This window comes from Hyperolius riggenbachi, chromosome 7 (assembly GCF_040937935.1).
Source record: "Hyperolius riggenbachi isolate aHypRig1 chromosome 7, aHypRig1.pri, whole genome shotgun sequence".
Lineage (NCBI taxonomy): Eukaryota > Metazoa > Chordata > Amphibia > Anura > Hyperoliidae > Hyperolius > Hyperolius riggenbachi.
Window position 1 is genome coordinate 134,053,249 of NC_090652.1, and position 13,182 is coordinate 134,066,430.

Sequence of the window (13,182 nt, forward strand, 5' to 3'; positions counted from 1 at the left end):
CGTGTGGCTGCCTACTGCGCAGCCGCATGCGTACGGGTATGGAGGGAGCCCCTGTGATGCGGACAATTGGCCGCGTCCGCCGGAAGTGACGGGCCCGGTACCGGCGGATCCAAGAAGCGGAGGATGGCAGCGTGGGAGCGATCCAGGCTTATGGGGCTGGAAGAAGCCCTAGGTATGTATAAAAATTTTCTATTTTAACAATGCATTTCTCTCTGGTTCCCTTTAACGTCGCTTCAAACGCAACATCCTACTGTGAAAGTAGCTTTAAGGTAATTGGATAAGTGAGATGATTTTCGGGCTAGTCTAGTTGAGGAGACCAACAGCCGCTTCCTGCTTACGGCAATGTTGTCGTGACCACTATTTTGTAAGAAATGTGGGAATAGATACCCATTAAAATAAAGGCTAAAATGGCACACCAGGGCCTTAGGCCACATACACACATCAGACCATAGTCTTTTGCAAATGAAAGATCACAGACCAATTTTACCCCCTTCCATGTAGTATGAGAGCCATACCTACACAGTATTTTCTATGGAGCTGAACTCCCCATCAGAAAAAAAATCTTTGCAAGATGCTGCACACACAGATGCTGTACAGACACAAAAGATCAGTACCTGCAAAAGATCTGTTCCTGCCAAAGATCCGTTCCTGCAAATTGCATTCCTACTCTATGAGAAATCTGCAGATCATCATACACACCTTGTTTAAGGGCTCGTTTCCACTATCGCGAATCCGCATGTGTTCAACGCATGCGGATTCGCGCATGTAATGCAAGTGGATGGGCCTGTTTCCACTTGTTGAGCTGCGTTTTTTTTTCAGCAGTGAAAATGCACAAAGAACCGCATAATTCGCCTGCGAGTGGAATGCAGGCGAATCGCATGCAATGTATTTAATAGGAAAATCGCATGCGCTTTCCCCATGCGTTTTGCCGTGAATTCGCATAGGTACTAATGTAAATTCACACAGGCAGTGACATGGTTAAAATCGCAAATACCCTCAGCTATGCGAATTTGCGGCAAAAAACTCATGGGGAATTGCATCCGCATGCGATTTCATCAGCGGTGGAATCCAGGCGATTCCGCACCGCAATAGTGGAAACGAGCCCTTACTGACAATCATCTGCAGATCTGAAAATCCATCCTGGTGGCTCTGATCTGCAGATGAATGTCTGTTAAGGTGTGTATGATGATATGCAGATCTCATAGACTATGAATGCAATTTGCAGGAACAGATCTTTTGCAGATACTGATCTTTTGAATGTCTACAGCATCTTTGTGTGCAGCATCTTGCAAAGATTGCTGTCTGATGGGGAGCTCAGCTCCATAGAATAAACTGTGTAGGTATGGCTCTCATACTACACAGAAGGGGGTAAAATTTGGTCTGTGATCTTTCATTTTCAAAAGACTATGGTCTGATGTGTGTGAGCCTTAAAGAGAACCTAAAGTAAAAAAAAACCGAGATGAACTCACCTGGGGCTTCCCTCAGCTCCCTGCAGACGATCGGTGCCCTCGCAGCTCCGCTCCGATGGCCCAGGACCCGCCGGCGAACACTTCCGGTTTCGCCGTCACCGGCCGACAGGCATGGGAACGCGAGTGATTGTTCGCGTTCCCAGCCTGTATATCACCCCCTATGCTGCTATTGCGACCTCCTGGCCGCAATAGCAGCATAGGGGGCGATATACAGGCTGGGAACGCGAACAATCACTCGCGTTCCCATGCCTGACGGCCAAACCGGAAGTGTTCGCCGGCGGGTCCTGGGACATCGGAGCGGAGCTGCGAGGGCACCGATCGTCTGCAGGGGGCTGAGGGAAGCCCCAGGTGAGTTCATCTCGTGTTTGTTTTTTTTTGTTTTTTTTACTTTAGGTTCTCTTTAAGGCTGCTGGGCTTTAGGCATGGTGCTTGCTTCGACTGCCCCCTACTGTGCAAATTTACTTGACCTATTTGGTGGTTGGCACTGGGTTCCACATTTCTTGTTGTTTCTTATAAATTAGTAGTTGCAACCAAATTGCAGGGAGCAGCCACTGGTCTGAGGATTCTCTCTTGGTCTCCTTAACTAGACTAATGCTACATACACACTTGAGATAAGTCTTTGGAAAAGGCAAGATCACAGACCAATTTTACCCCATTCCATGTAGTATGAGAGCCATACTCTACAGTCTATTCTATGGAGCTAAACTCCCCATCAGATAAAATCTTTGCAAGATGCTGCACACAAAGATGCTGTACACATTCAAAAGATCAGTTCCTGCAAAATGCATACATAGTCAATGATATCTGCAGATCTCAATACACACCTTGTTTAACAGACATTCATCTGCAGATCTGACAATCATCTGAAGATCCATCCTGGTGGATCTGAGCTGCAGATGAATGTCTGTTAAACAAGGTGTGTATTGAGATCTGCAGATATAGACTATGAATGCACTTTGCGGGAACGGATCTTTTGCAGGATCAGATTTTTTTTGCAGATATTGATCTTTTGAATGTGTACAGCATCTTTGTGCACAGCATCTTGCAAAGATTTGATCTGATGGGGAGTTCAGCTCAATAGAATAGACTGTGTAGAGTATGGCTCTCATGACATGGAATGGGGTAAAATTGGTCTGTGATCTTGCCTTTTCCAAAGACTTTTCCTTTATCAAGTGTGTATGTAGCATACCTCCATGGATCTCTACCTGCTTTTAGTGCTTATTGGGTCACTTATTAAATGTTTTGCTCCTCCTGCTAGATAGTTGAGTTAAACTATTATCTGCAGGAACCTGTACACCAGTTTTCCGACAGACTGCTGTTGATAAAGCAGAAACACTGTGGTTGCCAAATACTGGTGAAAGTAGCAATTCTGGAACTGCCTGTGAGTCATATGACATTGAGAAGTTTCATCTTCCATTACAAAAGATCATGTGAGTGCAGACAAACTGTCATAACTTGTAATTACAGGGTACTTGGAGGACACAAATACAGTGCATCCGGAAAGTATTCACAGCACATCACTTTTTCCACATTATGTTACAGCCTTATTCCAAAATGGATTAAATTCATTTTTCCCTTCAGAATTGTACACACAACACCCAATACATGAATATTCACAGCCTTTGCTCAGTACTCTGTCAATGCACCTTTGGCAGCAATTTCAGCCTCAAGTCTTCTTGAATATGATGCCACAAGCTTGGCACACCTATCCTTGGCCAGTTTCGCCCATTCCTCTTTGCAGTACCTCTCAAGCTCCATCAGGTTGGATGGTAAGCATCAGAGTACAGCCATTTTAAGATGTCTCCAGAGATGTTCAATCAGGTTCAGGTCTGGGCTCTGGTAGGGCCACTCCAGGGCATTTACAGTCCTGAAGTCACTCCTTTGATATGTTGGCTTGTGTGCTTAAGATGAACTGTTGCCCCAGTCTGGGTTCAAGAGTGCTTTGGATCAGGTTTTCATCCAGGATGTCTCTGTACATTGCTGCAGTCATCTCTCCCTTATCCTGACTAGTCTCCCAGTTCCTTCCACTGAAAAACTACCCCACAGCATGATGCTGCCACAACCGTGCTTCATTGTAGGGCTTGTATTCGCCTGATGATTGTAGCCTGGGTTCCTCCATATGTGATGCCTGGCATTCACACCAAAGAGTTCAAACTTTGTCTCATCGACCAGAGAATTTTTGTTTCTCATGGTCTGATAGTTCTGCCTTTTGGCAAGCTCCAGGTGGCCTGCCATGTGCCTTTTTTTTACGGCGTGTCTTCTGTCTGGCCACTCTACCATACAGGTCTGATTGGTGGAGTGCTGCAGAGATTGTCCTTCTGGAAGGTTCTCCTCTCTCCACAGAGGACCTCTGGAGCTTTGACAGAGTGAACATCAGGTTTTTGGTCACCTCCATGACTAAGGCCCTTCTCCCCCGATCACTCTGTTTAGGGCTCTAGAAGCAGTCCTGGTGGTTTTGAACTTCTTCCACTTACGATGATGGAGGCCACTGTGCTCATTGGGACCTTCAAAGCAGCAGAAATGTTTCTGTGACCTTCGCCAGATTTTTGCCTCTAAATCCTGTCTTGGAGGTCTACAGACAGTTCCTTTTGACTTCATGCTTGGTTTGTGCACAGACATGAACAGTCAACTGTGGGACCTTTTTATATAGACAGGTGTACGCCTTTCCAAATTGTCCACTCAACTGAATTTACCACAGGTGGACTCCAATTAAGCTGCAGAAACATCTCAAGGATGATCAGGGGAAACAGGATGCACTTTTTGAGCTTCCTGGCAAAGGCTGTAAACTTTTTTTTTTTTTTTTTTTTTTTTTTTTTTTCCCCAAACACTGTCATATGGTTTTGTGTGTAGGAGTCTGGGGGGAAAAATGATCCGAATCCATATTGGAAGAAGGCTGTAACATAACAAAATGTGGAAAAAGTGATGCGCTGTGAATACTTTCCGGAAGCACTGAAGGGCGAAAATTGCTCCATCTGCTTTGGTTACAATCTAGCATGCTGTGCGTGTGACCTGGACAATTTGGGCGTAAGAGGCACCAGGAAAATTTGGGTGCCACCATAGGCAATCATGTTAACAGGAGATAATACTGGCTATAGGCAGAAATGTTGAGTGCCAAATAGCCAGAACTCTGCAGGGATGGTGGGAGGTTGTAAAATTGTGAACGCTTGCTGGGACCAATAGTGCAACAGAGTTGATTACATTGTAGCCGTACTCTGGGCTTTTTAGTTACTGAGCAAACCACCGGATTTAGTGTTAGGAGAAAATGGTGGGTGAGTAGTGTTAGGCATAAGTAGGGGAGGGTTAATGTTAGGAGTAAATGCGGGCTGGTTAGGTGGGCTATCCATGCCTAATTTTTTCTATTACTTCCTGGCAGCGCAACTAGTCACAGTCCGCTGGTGGTTCTCCAGAAACGAGCTCAACCCTGCAATAGTAGCAGAAGCGGCAATCATGGGATCATATGAGGCCCTTCTTAATCTCCCTTTTAGAGGATCAAATTCATCCCCACACATTACCATAGTCATGAAAACCACGATTCGTGCGTGGCAATATCTCCAAAAGAAATTTGCAACGCCCGCAAGGCAATCCCCATACACCCCTCTTTGGGGCAACCCCAATATACCTCATTTTTCTTCTATACCTGACCCGGCACTATGGGCGAAACATGGGGTCAAAATATTGAAAGATATTACTAATACGGGAACTTTACTGCCCTTCACAGAACTTAGACAATTATACAATATCCCTCGACAAATGTATTTTAGGTACCTACAACTCTCCCATGCATTCATTGCCCAATTCGGAAGGGGGGGTGTGCAACTGGGGTCAGACCCGCTGGAGTCTCTCCTTATACAGGAAAATTTAGGAAAACCCCTATCAGCCATATATACAGATCTGCTAATCCAAATGGGCCACAATACTGATAAACTACGCACGCAATGGACAGGTGACATAGGGGAAATAGAGAATGAGGAGTGGGAGGAAGTGGTGGGAAGGGGAGCTGGGGTCCTGATCTCGTCTAGGGACAGACTAATACATCTAAAGTATCTCCATAGAGTATACTTCACTCCAAATAGGCTGCACAGAATCAATCAAGCCCATTCTAATATATGTACTAGATGTGGTACACTAGTAGGAACCTACCTACATATGTTCTGGACATGTTCAAAACTCAAAAGGTTCTGGGAACAGGTTGAAAAAACCATTGGGAAAGTACTAGATTCTCCGTTCAAACTTGATATAAGAATGGCAATGCTGGGAATATTTACAAAAACTAGCCACAATAGATATAAACAAGCCATGATATTCACACTTTGCCATATTGCTAGGAAAATAATCTTAATTCACTGGAACCAGCCTGTAGCGCCTTCTAAGACCGAATGGATTTCTACAGTCAATCATATGCTTCCCCTGTGCAAAATGACATACAAAAGCAGAAACTGCCCAAATAAGTTCGAGAACATATGGTCTAGGTGGTGTGATAAACACTGTAGGAGTCTTCAAACAGATATCTAAACACGTACTTTATCGAATATTATACGTGAGACACTATGTTTATTCACCGACAATAGTGAGTCATTTTTACAGGCAATCGATTAATAAGATATATCTCCTTACTCCGGCTATAGAACGTTCAAGGACATTTCTTTATATGTAATATGGAATACCGTCATGTGACATATGGTTAATTAGATTCTATTAATATGTCTACTCTCTATCTGAATAACATATTATAAGCAATAATAATTAAGATGTCTTCCTTTCCTTCTTCTCCCTTTCGCCTCTCTCACTCTTCTCTTCTCTTCATATTTCCCTCACCTTCTTCACTGTCTTCTCGGGACCCTGACTTACCACAACTTACTGTTTGGGTAGTATGTTTGTAAGTTGTAATCAAAGTTATGTTGTACTGTTGTACTGAAAAAAGAAAACAATAAAAAAACGTATCTTTTAAAAAAAATGCGGGCTGGTTAGCGTTAGGCATAGGTAGGAGAGGAAGCACACTCCCGCAATAAAACTACAAGAACACCACTGAATCAAAGATTTATTAATTACACATAATGCATATATACAATAAGAATTCATAGTTGAAACCACTTTAAATCCTATATGGCCCCATGTTTGCATAAGAATGATGAATAATTAACACACGACTTTAAAGGGAATCTGAAGTGAAAAACTTATGGTGTAATGAATTGTATGTGTAGTACAGCGAAGAAATACCGTATATACTCGGCTATAAGTCGAGAAATTTTGGACTGACTCAAAGTATAAAAGTGGGGGGGTCGCCTTATACTCGAGATAGTCCAAAATTTCCCCACTTATAGCCAGGAATGGGGAGGCACCTCTTTCTCTCCCCCTTCCTGTAATGTTAAGCAGACAGTTTATTGAAAATCCCCCTCCCTCCCACCACCATGCAAAGGAGCCTCTTGTCACTATTTCTCCCCCCTGTGTAATCGCTAAAGTGGAAGCTTCTCACTCACTAATCCATCGGAGCACAGCGCTCTTCTCCCTGTAGTCACGCTGGCTGGGCTGTGTGTGCATCAGCTCACAGCTACGAGCCCCGATGTCATGTGACTTCATGTATCACATTACATCGGGAGCTGTAGCTTATGCATACAGCCCAGTCAGCGTGACTACAGGCAGAAGAGAGCTGTGCTCGGATGAATTAGTGTGAGTTTGAAGCTTCCACTTTAGCAATTACACGGGGGAGAGATAGAGATAAGAGGCTCCTTTGCGTGGTTGTGGCTGGTGGGAGGGAGAGGGATTTTCAGTAAACTGTCTGCTTTGCAGCGCGGGATAGCTCAGTGAGTGATTGCTGGCTTCAGTGATCACACAGAGGGGGGAGAGGTAGAGAGAAGAGGCCTCTTTGCATGGTGGTGGGAGGGAGGGGGGCTTTTTAGCAAGCTGTCTGCTAACACTGCTGGGAAGGGGACACAGGGGAATAGCTATTGCCCACCAGTGACTGCACAGGCAGGGGGACACAGGGGCCTCACAGCAGGAGCCACACAGCCAGGCGGACACAGAGGCCACACAGCCTGGGGGACACAGAAGCCACACAGCCAGGGGAAACAGGGGCCACACAGCCAGGGGAAACAGGGGCCACACAGCAGAAGCCACACAGCCAGGGGAAACAGGGGCCACACAGCAGAAGCCACACAGCCAGGGGAAACAGGGGCCACACAGCCAGGGGAAACGGGCCACACAGCCAGTGGGACACAGATGACACACAACTAGAGGGGCCACACAGCCAGGGGGACAAAGGGGCCACACTGCTAGAAGGGCCACACAGCCCTTAACTTTGCTGCACCGACTTATATTTGAGTAATTAATAAATTCCTGTTTAAGAGGGTCAAATATTGGGGTCGACTTATACATGAGGTCGACTTGTATCCGAGTATATACGGTAGAACATTAGTAGCAAAGGAACTATTTCCAGTACAGGAAGAGTTAAGAAACTTCAGTTGTTATCTTTGCAAATGAGCTTCTCTAAGCTTTCTGACCAATTTAGTCAGAGAGCAAATTTATTTTCTGAAGCTCTCATCTCAACCTTTCTTTTTCAGCCAGGAAGTTCAAAGGGTCATTGTATTTGAAATGATGAAACAGCAGAACCAGAGTGTAATTTGTTAACTGCAAATATTAGAGAAGGATGTAATGTTATAGAAAAAAGCTACATAGCTGAAAATAAAAATGAGACTCTTTTCTTTGCTACTAATATTCTACTCATTATCCATACTACCCATACAATTCATTATATATATTTTTTCGCTTCAGTGTCCCTTTAATATTATTATTGCACATTGGATATTTGGCAATGGCAGCAATATGATATCCTAGATGGTTCCTGATTTGGACCCCGCCTGGATGAAACCCAGGTTTCAGAAAAGGCTCCATTATTGGTGCATAACTTCTTGAATAGGATATTACAGTAGATAAGGTGCTGAGCCTGAAAAGTGGGTATATTACGCAGAAAGTGCTTGAGTGCTATAAATGCATAAAACAATCCATAGAAAGATATAAAAAAAATCAATTTATTGTGCAAAGGAGATGTAATAAATAAACCTGAAAGGTTATCTTGGGTGGAACAACACGCAGAGTGGAAAGTGCAAGGTGCACAGGCAATATAAAGAGGTAATACTTAGCCCAGGGAGGTGAGGGTGTCAATGAGAACCAGAGATCCACTGTGCAGCAAAATAATACGCACAATCGACAGACCGGTGTCCCAACATGCTTCCTGGCATTCGTGTCTTTACCAGTATTTGGGCTCTGCTAAAAGCGACGTGACTGCCGTGAAGCATGTCAGTCTATCTGGTCTATTTACTAGTGAAATTGCTGCATGCAGCAATTTGGGAGGGATCCTAAGGTGATCACATCAGTAGCTGCAGAACAAATTGCTATAGCTGAGTGAGGTGCGGGGAGTTCACAGGCAATATGCGACTTCCCACAAAAGCGCTCATAGTTGGTCCCTAGCCTAAGGGCTCTTTCACATCTAAACACGCGTGCATGAGCCGTTCTGCACGCATTGAATAGCCTGCGGCGTGTCGTCGGATGCTGCGGTGTGACGCAATCAGCGGGGGTAGCTATTAATTCGCCCTACGGGAAAACGCCAGCTCCCAACCATAAAAATGCACCATACCACAACGCTTCGTAACGTTGGGTGTGAAAGGTAACATGTAAGTCTATGGACTTTCATTTTACCTAAGTTAACGCAAAGTTTTGACTTGCATTGAAACGCAGCAAATGGGCTCTAGTGTGAAAGAGCCCTAAGTGAAGCGCCCGCGAAGATACCGGCGGGGGAAGTTCCCCTACATTTTACATTGATAATGGGGGAGAGGGTAGGATGGTTTTCTTTGTCACACACTCACTCTGTGTGTGTAAAGCTTATGCATGACTAGGGAAGATCTTCCTGGGGTCCATCATAATGATACTTTTTTCAACACCTGCTACTGCGTTGCTATTTGGGGATGTGATACCCAGGGCCGGATTTGTACTTTTTACTACCCAAGGCTAACTGACACCAGTTGCCCCCCGACTAATAGCATTTCAACCGCATCTCCCCCCCCCCCCCCCCAACACGCGCACGCACGCACGCCTTCTAGTACTGGTAGCCAGATGCTTCCCCCCCCCCCCCCCCTCCCCAACCTCTCAGTATAGGTAGCCAGATGCTCCTTCTCCCTCCTCCCTCCCTGTAGGTAGCCAGATGCTCCTTCTCCCTCCTCCCTCCCTGTAGGTAGCCAGATGCTCCTTCTCCCTCCTCCCTCCCTGTAGGTAGCCAGATGCTCCTTCTCCCTCCTCCCTCCCTGTAGGTAGCCAGATGCTCCTTCTCCCTCCTCCCTCCCTGTAGGTAGCCAGATGCTCCTTCCCACCCTCCCCCCCTCTTCCTGTAGGTAGCCAGATGCTCCTCCCGCTCTCTCTCTGTAGGTAGCCAGTTGCTCTTCCCCCCCCCCCTCTCTTCCTGTAGGTAGCCAGATGCTCCTTCTCTCCCTCCCCCCCCCCCCTCTCTTCCTGTAGGTAGCCAGATGCTCTCCCCTTCATGTAGGTAGCCAGATGCTCTCCCCTTCATGTAGGTAGCCAGATGCTCTCCCCTTCATGTAGGTAGCCAGATGCTCCTTCTCCCCTCCCTCCCTGTAAGTAGCCAGATGCTCCTTCTCCCCTCCCTCCCTGTAAGTAGCCAGATGCTCCTTCTCCCCTCCCTCCCTGTAAGTAGCCAGATGCTCCTTCTCCCCTCCCTCCCTGTAAGTAGCCAGATGCTCCTTCTCCCCTCCCTCCCTGTAAGTAGCCAGATGCTCCTTCTCTGTTAAGAATAAAGGACATGCTGAGAATCCCCCATGAGAAGATGGACTAGTTCAAAACCTGTCACAGTTTTACTGCTTACTTTAAATGATAGCAACATGGGTGCATATTACTGCATACTGTAAATTATAGCAACTCTATAAAGAGTAATTTATAGTGCATTTTAATCTGGGAGATATGTACTTTTTTTTAGAAGTATGTGTACACATGTAATTAATTTTTTTGTGTGTGCCAGTGGTCCTTTTTAAGTATTCAGTCTATTCATGAACCATTTACTGAAAAAACATCTTCTTTTATGCTGAGTCTACAGAGAAACAGAGACCAGTTGAGGCTGTCTCTGTCTGCAAAAGGGTTGACCGTTTCCAGAACTTACCAAAATGCTCTTAAAAGCCCATCAAAAACAGACAAAAAAATAATTTGAAGCCACTTTTGAAGTTGCCTTTTGTCTGTCACCCAATAAAAATGGATCAGCATAGCAGCAGCCATTAGTACCTCCTAACACACTATTTCCCATACTCGGTTGTGTGGTGGTATGTTGGCTCTGGGCACAAGCAGTGTTGTTGTTAGCTATGTTCCGTTCCCTACACATTCACTGATCAGCCTCATATTTGCTCTTCTTTACCGACAGTATCTTCACACCTCTCCCCCTTCCTTCTGCAGAATACTAGGAACAATGCAGAGAAAGGATGAAGCAAATCTATGGAGGCCAAGCGTGGGTTCCATTTATTGGTAGAGGGAAATTCAGTGTGGGACCTGTGGTATTGGTGGGAGGGCTTCTAACCATCAAGGTTAAGATGGCAAAAGTCACCCAGAGTCCTCTCTGTCCCCCCCTACATGCCCAGCTTCTGGCACACATGCATCAACAGAGTTTCTACCTTAAATTTGCCAGCCTCAGGACATGGCTGTGTGGATGTGAGGCGAGGGAGAGCGAGGCAGAGGAGAGGACTGCACACCAAAGCAGGTAAATGTAAAACTGATAGACAAAGAACAAACTTGAGCTCAACAAAACGGTCTGGCCCTTTAACCGTGCACTATGTTTTCTGTGCTGCTCTCTTATACTGGGTGGAGCCAGTTAGCTATAAAACAAGAGGGTAAGGGAGAGAGCGAGAGCGCTCCGATAGTGCATTAAACTTGGTGGGTAATTATCACACGCTTTAAATTTGCACTTACTATTTGTATTTATGTGCTGCACGTTGCTTACAACCACCTCCAGTGGGTCACCTCAACCTCTTCCAGCCTAGCCAGGGCTGGTAGTGTAGATGGGATGTATGGGAGAGCGGCAGGGAGTGGTGCAGAGAGTGCCATCTGATGTCACTACCGGCCTCTATATGTATATGTATATGTATATGTATGTATGTATGTATGTGTGTTTGCAAAAGTGTTCAGCCCCCTTGTTTTCCACATTTTGTCACAATGCTGTCACAAACATGCATCAATTTTATTGGCATTCCACGTGAAAGACCAATACAAAGTGGTGTACACGTGAGAAGTGGAACGAAACTCGTACATCATTCCAAACATTTTTTACAAATCTATAACTGCAAAGTGGGGTGTGCGTAATTATTCAGCCCCCTTTGGTCTGAGTGCAGTCAGTTGCCCATAGACATTGCCTGACGAGTGCTAATGACTAAATAGAGTGCACCTGTGTGTAATTTAATGTCAGTGCAAATACAGCTGCTCTGTGATGGCCTCAGAGGTTGTCCAAGAGAATCTTGGGAGCAACACCATGATTTCCAGAAGCCTTGAACATCCCACAGAGCACTGTTCAAGCAATCATTCAGAAATGGGAGGAGTATGGCACAACTGTAAACCTACCAAGACAAGGCTGTCCACCTAAACTCACAGGCCCAACAAGGAGAGCGCTGATCAGAAATGCAGTCAAGAGGCCCATGGTGACTCTGGACGAGCTGCAGAGATCTACAGCTCAGGTGGGGGAATCTGTCCATAGGACAACTATTAGTCCTGCACTGCACAAAATTGGCCTTTATGGAAGAGTGGCAAGAAAGCCATTGTTAACAGAAAAGCATAAGCAGTCCCGTCCGCAGTTTGCCACAAGCCATGTGGGGGACACAGCAAACATGTGGAAGAGGGTGCTCTGGTCAGATGAGACCAAAATGGAACTTTTTTGGGCAAAATGCAAAACGCTATGTGTGGCGGAAAACTAAAATTGCACCAGGGGCGTCGCTAGCCCTATTTGGGGGGGGGGGGCACGTGCCCCCAATCTGTCCTGGGGTGCCACGGATCTCCGCCTGGCCGCCCCCTCTGTCAGCGGCTCCCTCCAGCCGCCGCCGCTGCCGCGTCACTCAGACCTCGATCAGGCGGCGACCAATCGTGCGGGCGCTAGGACCCAGCGCCCGCACTGATATGCGGAAGTGACATCACTTCCGCATATAGAGCGGGTGCATCCGGCGCCCGCTCGTACTACTGGTTGGGTCGCTGCTGATCCTGAGGTCTGCTGACTGTGAGGTAAGGGGGGGAGCGGTGGGGGCTCCCTGTCACTCACTCACTACCTAATGGGCTCCCTGTCACTCACTCCCTAATGGGACTCCCTGTCACTCACTACCTAAAGGGGCTCCCTGGCACTCACTGCCTAAAGGGGCTCCCTGGCACTCACTCACTGCCTGAAGAGGCTCCCTGGCACTCACTCACTGCCTGAAGGGGCTCCCTGGCACTCACTCACTGCCTGAAGGGGCTCCCTGGCACTCACTCACTGCCTGAAGGGGCTCCCTGGCACTCACTCACTGCCTGAAGGGGCTCCCTGGCACTCACTCACTGCCTGAAGGGGCTCCCTGGCACTCACTCACTGCCTGAAGGGGCTCCCTGGCACTCACTCACTGCCTGAAGGGGCTCCCTGGCACTCACTCACTGCCTGAAGGGGCTCCCTGGCACTCACTCACTGCCTGAAGGGGCTCCCTGGCACTCACTC